Source organism: Dermacentor andersoni, chromosome 7 (genome assembly GCF_023375885.2).
Source record: "Dermacentor andersoni chromosome 7, qqDerAnde1_hic_scaffold, whole genome shotgun sequence".
Classification (NCBI taxonomy): Eukaryota; Metazoa; Arthropoda; class Arachnida; order Ixodida; family Ixodidae; genus Dermacentor; species Dermacentor andersoni.
This window is the reverse complement of record NC_092820.1, coordinates 92,655,752-92,663,224: the sequence shown is the minus strand read 5'-3', so window position 1 is coordinate 92,663,224 and position 7,473 is coordinate 92,655,752. Positions and strand designations below refer to the sequence as shown.

Below are 7,473 nucleotides of genomic sequence, written 5' to 3'. Positions count from 1 at the left end.
TTTCACGAGTAATAACACAGGAAATTATGCCAGATCAAGCGGTGAGATACAAAAATATTTATTATATGAAGACATTGTCTGAGTTGTGTTCGTCATTGGAGGTGGCCCTTTGCAGTGGTGAATCGAAGAAGGGTATAATATGATAGGTTCAAGAAGTTCAACCGCTAGATTTCCGCATTGACACAAATAATCGTGAAAGCCGAACTCAAGCAGCAGCATGGTAATTTATTCGGTCATAGAGACAATAAATATATGGTTGAGCTATGCCGAGGTACGTATGGGATGACGAAGCTTGATCTTACGTTTCCTGCAGAGGCCCTTACATTTTACTGAAAGAAAAATGTACCACTTGTTATTTGATGTGAAGGCTCAATATCGACAAGAAAAATAATGCGCCAATCAGCACTAGTCCACATCCAAAGAACATTTTCTCTAGCACCATCATCATCGTAGAGATGTGCTGTTGAACACTACGACAAACAAAAAAAGCCATCTTATGTCCAATATCTGTTTACGTAACAAGCATTATCAGGAACCTCAGTTCAAGCTATACAGGAATATATTAAATTGTGGTACATTGCTTGAAAAACAACCGAATTGATTGTCCTGATAGCGCGCGTTTCCCTAGAGCAGCAGACATCAAGTAAACAAAACAAAAGCATGACAACGTGTTTTTCAGTGCCCTTATGCAAACCGTCTACTTATTTGAGGAAGTTGAACGAAAGCTTTAATTTTTCTTGTAAACGAATTCAAGCACATGCAGTATCATTCTGTGATGGCCATTTCCAATGTGCGACCCTATACACTAAAGAGTCGTAGTTTCGACACCAAAGGTTGCCTTGATAAGGCGAGTCGTTTGTCGACAGCAAAGGCTTGGTACGAAAAATGAACGCGGTGACTTGAGCACACACCACGGTCCCCCTTCCCCCTACGAAAACAGTCATAGTTTGCACTACCAAGCAATGAGTTTCCCGCTCCGGAGAAATCAATGTTGTACAGGTAAGTTGTACATAGAGCAAAAAAAAAAAAATAAACAAAAAGTAGCGCTAAATTCTATTTCTATGCAATTCTAATGAAGCACCGCAGCTCTACGCTGCACTGTTCTTATACTCAGCAACCGCTAACCCTTTCTACACAACAAATGAGCAAGAATTGTTTGGCTTGAACGATACATGCGTGGTCTCTAAGATAAGCAATCGTCTTTCTACATTTAGTGACAATTACCTCGTTCCTTTTGATATCTGTCCCTAAGAGCTTTCCGTCTATCTCGGGCAACACAGTCAAAACGTTGCCCTCAGCCAACACACGTACGGCCACCTCGCATCTGTGCCCACCTGCTCCTTAACTTCATTCGCTGCCGGTTAAAAGAATGCCAAGTGCTGTGCCTTACTTATGAGAAGCCACCGCAACTTGACGAGACATTTGATAGCCACATTTGGTTGGTGACGATTATACTGACGACGAGACGAACATGATGATGGCGATGATGATGGCCAACAGTTATGTGACGCCTGCTCAGGTATCTGCGTGCAGTGCCACTTGATGCGTGTTTTTAGTAAGTCACATGTCCAAGAGGAAATATCTGCATTACTAGACGTCAGGCGCCTCCTGCCTAGGAGTAGGCGGCCTGAGGTGGCGCGTTATTCTAAAGATGTACTCTGAGTAATGCCCCAAGGCCGGGCGTATATGATATTTGGTACGAAGACATTCGAACATCGATACTTTGAACAAAGTGATAGAAACTTCATGCAAAGCTCAGTGTATCTTTTTTGAAATCTCAGACTGAAGTCCCAGTTGTAGATATCTTAGTAAGTCAAGCAAAATTTTTGTTAATTACAGAATAATTCGGTGCTCAAGGGACATTTTATTGTTTTTCTTTGTTTTGAATTTACTCTGCATGGCCAGAAATAGACGTGAACAAGCTGTTCGTATGTTTCTTCATGTGGAATTGCATGAGGGTTTGAAAAGGATAAAGGTTGAATAGCGACTCAGGATGATAGTTTGAATAAAAGGGTTATGGATTTTTCGAAATGTTGACGTTTTGCCATAGCAAACTAGTGGTGATGATTTCGTGTTAACGCCGGTGGTGTACAGTATTGTTAAGGTGAAAACCAGCATATATCCACGAGCAGGCGAATCCGCACGCTGTACGCTGCTCACGAGTAGTATGGCTATGTCATTGATCCCCCTTTCCCGTGTGTATTGGCTATATGTTAACAAATGGAAAGAATACGCAGAATGCCTAATTGCTGCATAGTACTTCTGGTATAAAGACATAAATATGTACTTTCTGCTAATGGCATGCATCTTCAAAGTGTAGATTTCTAATACTAAAAGTGGGCAAATAGATGGTTACTACCATTAAAGCTGGCACAATTCAAGATTAGCTCAGTTACGGGCATGGAAACGCAAAACACGTGCTTTAGGTTCGTAATACTTGCTTTAGCTAAAAACACATACTAACTTGTTTTGGACGAGCTCAACTTGAAAGTGCATTCTGCAGATATCAATGGCATGCCTCCAGAAATATGTGACGCTTTAGAAGATAACTACTACAAGCTAAGATCAGAGGAAAAATTATGGTTTGAATGGGTGTATAGCTAGAAGTTAAAATACCGAAATATTGTCACGTTGTAGCGATGTTGAAGAACACAGTATGAAAACTATGAATTACGAAACAAAATCTTTACTGGGCAAACTTCTGTCCCTAAAAGCAAGTGTCATTTAAATGAATAAGATAGCTGGGAAGAAGGTCAGCGATCGTCGAAAATCTGATCTGCTGGCCAAGCGCGTTGGCTTTTATACATGAGTCGTCGAATGTTCCAGAGTAATCGCTGGTGTCCGCTTACCTTCCAGAAAGCACTATACAATTTGTGTCGTGCATACAATCTGGTTACATAAGGTTCGGCCAGAGCATACAAAACTGACAGAATCAACGGTAGCATTCGAGTAAGTTCGAAGTAATGCCACTGAGCCTTGCGTTGAGCGATAACGTTAGGTTTTTAGCGGGTGAAACCTCGTCACCCGGTAAAAGAATAAATAATTACACGAGTAAATATTTATACTCTTTCTGTTATTGCGCGAGATTATATTAAGTTACAAATGAACGTTAAGCATATGTTAAATATATGTCGAGTCGAGGTAGAAGAGAAAGTCGCCTATAATTTCAAGACTGTTTCCTAAGAAATTGCAGAGTTACAACTTTTCGTATTTACTCAAAGCGAAAAGAATTGAGCGCATTAGGACGCGTAGTATCACGTTCATTATAACTCAGCACATTTCCCGCCTTTGATTTGGATGTGAACGATCGGATTACTTTCTGTTTAGAACAGTACACACGCCTGTAGCATCTTCATGAAAACGATGGAAGAAGAGCACTGTGTTAGGCTTCTGCTAACCGCCGCGAACCACCTTTCGAGTTCATGGTAATGACGCACGCAATTCTGCGATTGTTTGCACGCAGTAGACAATATATGTGTGACTGCTGTGCGCGATGATTCAACACCCGAAAAGACGCAAAAGTACACGGTGTGGTGCACTAGGAATTTCAAATATCTCGAGAAGGAGCAGTGCGAACAAGGGAGATAGAATGAGCTTCCAACGGGGCTGAGACACGCTGGGGCCACTGTAGAAAAATATGATTGCAAGGTAAAGGAATAAGAAAACAAATAAGCAGGTTGACATAGGGCGTCTTTTATGTTCCTAAGTAGATGGCAGGAAAACCATCCCTGCACCTATTACATAACACAGAAGAAACTTAAAATTCTTTCCTTAAAGCATAATCGGATTTTTCAAAATCCATATTGAAGATACAGCAAATGGTGCAGGAAGGTCCTATCTACAGCTTTCTCGGCACAGCGTTTTGTAGCTAAGAATAAACAATGAATATACGGGTGCTATAATTATTGTTTCATTAGGAATATGCCAAATTACCTTCCCGAGTTTGCTAAAATAAATAAATAAACAAAAACAGGCAGACCCAGCTTCAGTTGAAATCTCTGCAAAGCGAAGCATTCTTTAGTGCTATTGGCTTATGAACCATGACTGGGTGTTTGTATGAAGTGTGGTCTTCAAGGTATAAATGCTAGTATTGAAGAGCAGCACGCTAAACGAAGAAACAATTTTATACGCAGCGGAATATAGACAGCTCATATGTTATGTTCACCTAGTTACGTGCATTAAATAATACAAATGAATATATATATATATATATAATCTTACTCGGCGTGCTTGTTTGCCCGCCGAGTGAGGGTGTTCTACGCTGGTTCTTGACACATGCGCTTAAGGCGTGACGTTTTCAACATCAGGTTTGTAGGCTAGAGGTCCTGCGTTAATCCTTGCGCCGGACAATATAATTACTATTTATTTGCTTACTTGAACACCGTACTTTGCACAAAATGACAAGTTTGCGAAGTTGCGAAGCCGTTTGAATCCACACGGACGAAGAAAAAGCAAATCCATACACTGATCATAATTCCCGTGCGATTTTAATTGCTTTGCTTGCAACTCCTGTAGGCACTAACGCCACAGTTCCCTCGAGTAGTTCTTGTATGCAACTCTATGCAGGAAGCTATAAACTCGTGAAATACTGCCTGCATGTTTCCTAGATATCGCCATCATCCCGCTAAGCGCGTGTGGCGTTGAGGCCAGATACGTATATAGAAGGGCCTCGAACTAGCCAAGATCTGTCGCTCTATTAAGCGTAACGAAAACGTCAGACTGCTAAAAATGTGTCCCTTCGGTGAACAGTTTGGTGTTGTGAAATCCTTTTTAGTTATGCATAGGTGATAACCTGAAAAACAAAGTTTTTTTTTCACAACTGGCAATAGATGCAAAAAATCTGAAGTTCATTTTTTGCTGGAAAGTGTAGTGGGTGTTGAAAAAGAGCCATGGAGAAATATGCCTTCTTACCTTCCTGCAAAAAACATCGGCAAATTTTAGAGCCATGGTCGTTGTCCCTATCACTGCAGTCACGCTCGCGCAGCCTCTTATACTTGCAAATTTCTCTTTCCCCTTTACCGGAACAACACAACCATTTCTTACACGTGCTGTTACGACTGCACTCGTCATTGCTGTCTATAGTCTGGAATTAGTAAGGAGGAAAATGCCTTATTCAAGTGAAATCAGGCTGTCCGTCGTGCTATACGACGGCTTGCCTTATATATACCCATCTCTCTTTTGTGAAAATGTAAAAAGAAACTGAGTCTGAAAACTCCGTATGAACATTTAAAAATAAGCACACTCCAAACGTTCAACCACAAGGTCCCATGAAAAAATAATAAAGTTGCTGATTTATATTCCATTGTAGAAATAAGGAGTACCTTGGTAGGAAGAAATTTGACAAATCTTAATAAAGTAATAAAGAAGTACATGGAAACTATTACAGTGTATGTCGGTCTGTTAATTCATTATATATGTTTTCTGACCTATGCAAAAAAGAAAACTACCTCCAGCTTGTCAAAAACACTATTGTAGGATTTGCTTTAGGTATTGGGCGCCTCAACCTCATTCAGACAAGCAAAGTGGAGCCGTTGCCTGCGTATGCGCTTTTTCGAAATAACTGCGCAACGTTTATCGCAAGTTCATTGCATTGACTATATTGTATAGGTCTATGATGCTATATAGTTTCATAGCGGTAATGTGAACACAGATTATAGCAGTAGTGGTTGTGTGTTAGAAATGAGCTAGATTTACATGCATGGCTCTTACCTTTTCTTCGAAACCGTTGCTATGCAGAATAGGTTGTACCTCACTTCTTCGATGGGGAGGATGCTTGAACGCATGAATAGTGGGTTGGTTGGCTGTGACTTGGAAAGCAATGAAATACAGTAGCAGTATGATATGGGCCAGGGCAAAGCGCATTCTATCATCAGTTGTTTCTCTCGATTGCGGTTACAATTTTGATCTTGCGTTCGTGATGGTCTGATTGCCATCAAAGGGACAGAATGCAAATGGGCGTATCTTATATTTCAGCCACGTTTTCTCTAGAAGATGAGAGAACGAGAGTGAAAGAACGCCTTGCGGCCTGTGACGCGCTTTGCACGTGCTTGATGATTTCCATTTTTTTAAGAAAAAGAAAAATAAGTATTCTGCAAGACAATGGCACATCAGCTTTGATATAGTGGGCCAGCATAACGCCATTGTTGGAGTGGCGAAAACATGTCAAGGGGCGGTGTTGTGCTTGCGCCAATAGAAAAAAATGTTTGAATATGGTGATATTGTTTTTACAATTGCGACAGAGGAGCCAAGTAAAAAAATAAAAACAAGAAAATTTTCACTGAACAACATAAAACTGCACTATATGGTAGCAGGCCTGCATGATAAATATTTTCAACTGAGAACTTATTGTTATGCGCTTAAGGACGACTGTGATAAGAGGAGAAATACAATCACGTTTGCGGTATAAATTAACCAAAGAAATGAATTTGAACGGCAAGATGACAAATTAACCTGTTTCTAAAAGGAATAACGTCAGGAATAAATTAACATGAACAGTAAGGCACATATGATGAAGAGGCGAAACTCTAAAAAACAGCGGTTGAAAAATATGGTTTGCTAAACGTTGACAGTTCATCATTACACTGGTAATCACATCTGCTGCAGAATGGCATGTGTAATGCTTTCTCCACGGTCCCATTCTGGATAAAATTTGCTTCCATTCAGCAGGTCACCTGGTTGCCTATGACACCACCCCTGATATTGGCAAAGCTGTCTAGGCACATGCTTCCGTAACTGCATTAGCAGGGGGTGCTCAATGACACGCGAAACTTCATAATGACAGACGCTAGGTCCCTCTTCCTGTTATAATATTATACACCTAGGAAAAGGCGTACGTGAGCTGAGTGAATATTTTTCAGTATCGTTGCAACGAGCATCTTTTCAGAGATGTTGCCCTGTGGTAGGATTTATTAAAAGAGTTTAGTCTTGCTGGTAATGGCTGTAATGTATGCTGCGGCAACCCTATTCCGCTTGCTGGTTAAACATTTCTATGGTTAGCTGAGCCATGACTTCAGCGCTGGGTTCACAGGGTGTTTTTCTTTAATTATTTGAATTGCGTAATGTAGCTCAACACAGCTTTTACACATAAAAAAACTGCACAGATCTTCATTTCTCAGCTGAATTGCCTGCTTTTAGTAAGTTGTAAGTTCAACTGACTTTTATCAGCAATGAGCCACTTGGTGCTACATGCATAGTATCCCCACCTATAGAGGCGCCACTCATGTCCATCTAGCGGGCACTTTTATAACAATGCTCAGTAGTAGTCGCCACCTTGCGCTTGAGTTTGCAGCTACGAGTTGCCTGAAAGCAAGGGGAGGCACCTTCCGAAATGGGAATATTTAATATGCAGAATGCAATAAAGCTTCTTATTGATATGGGCAGTAGTTGCTCGTGCCGTCATTCGTCGGCGTCCCGGAACACGGCGTCAGAAGTCAGAGCCATGTATCATAACAGTTATTAATGTGGAAGCCAGTG

General features: G+C 40.9%; 1 long non-coding RNA gene across 1 annotated transcript; it reads right to left on the bottom strand.

Moving 5' to 3' along the window:
• Positions 1 to 205: 205 nt before the first annotated feature.
• On the bottom strand, positions 206 to 7,111 carry LOC126534134 (uncharacterized). Its single transcript, XR_008612975.1, has 2 exons — positions 5,710 to 7,111; positions 206 to 329 (listed from the first exon to the last, which is right to left on the bottom strand). It is a non-coding gene; the product is annotated as an uncharacterized lncRNA (long non-coding RNA).
• Between the last annotated feature and the right edge of the window lie 362 nt (positions 7,112 to 7,473).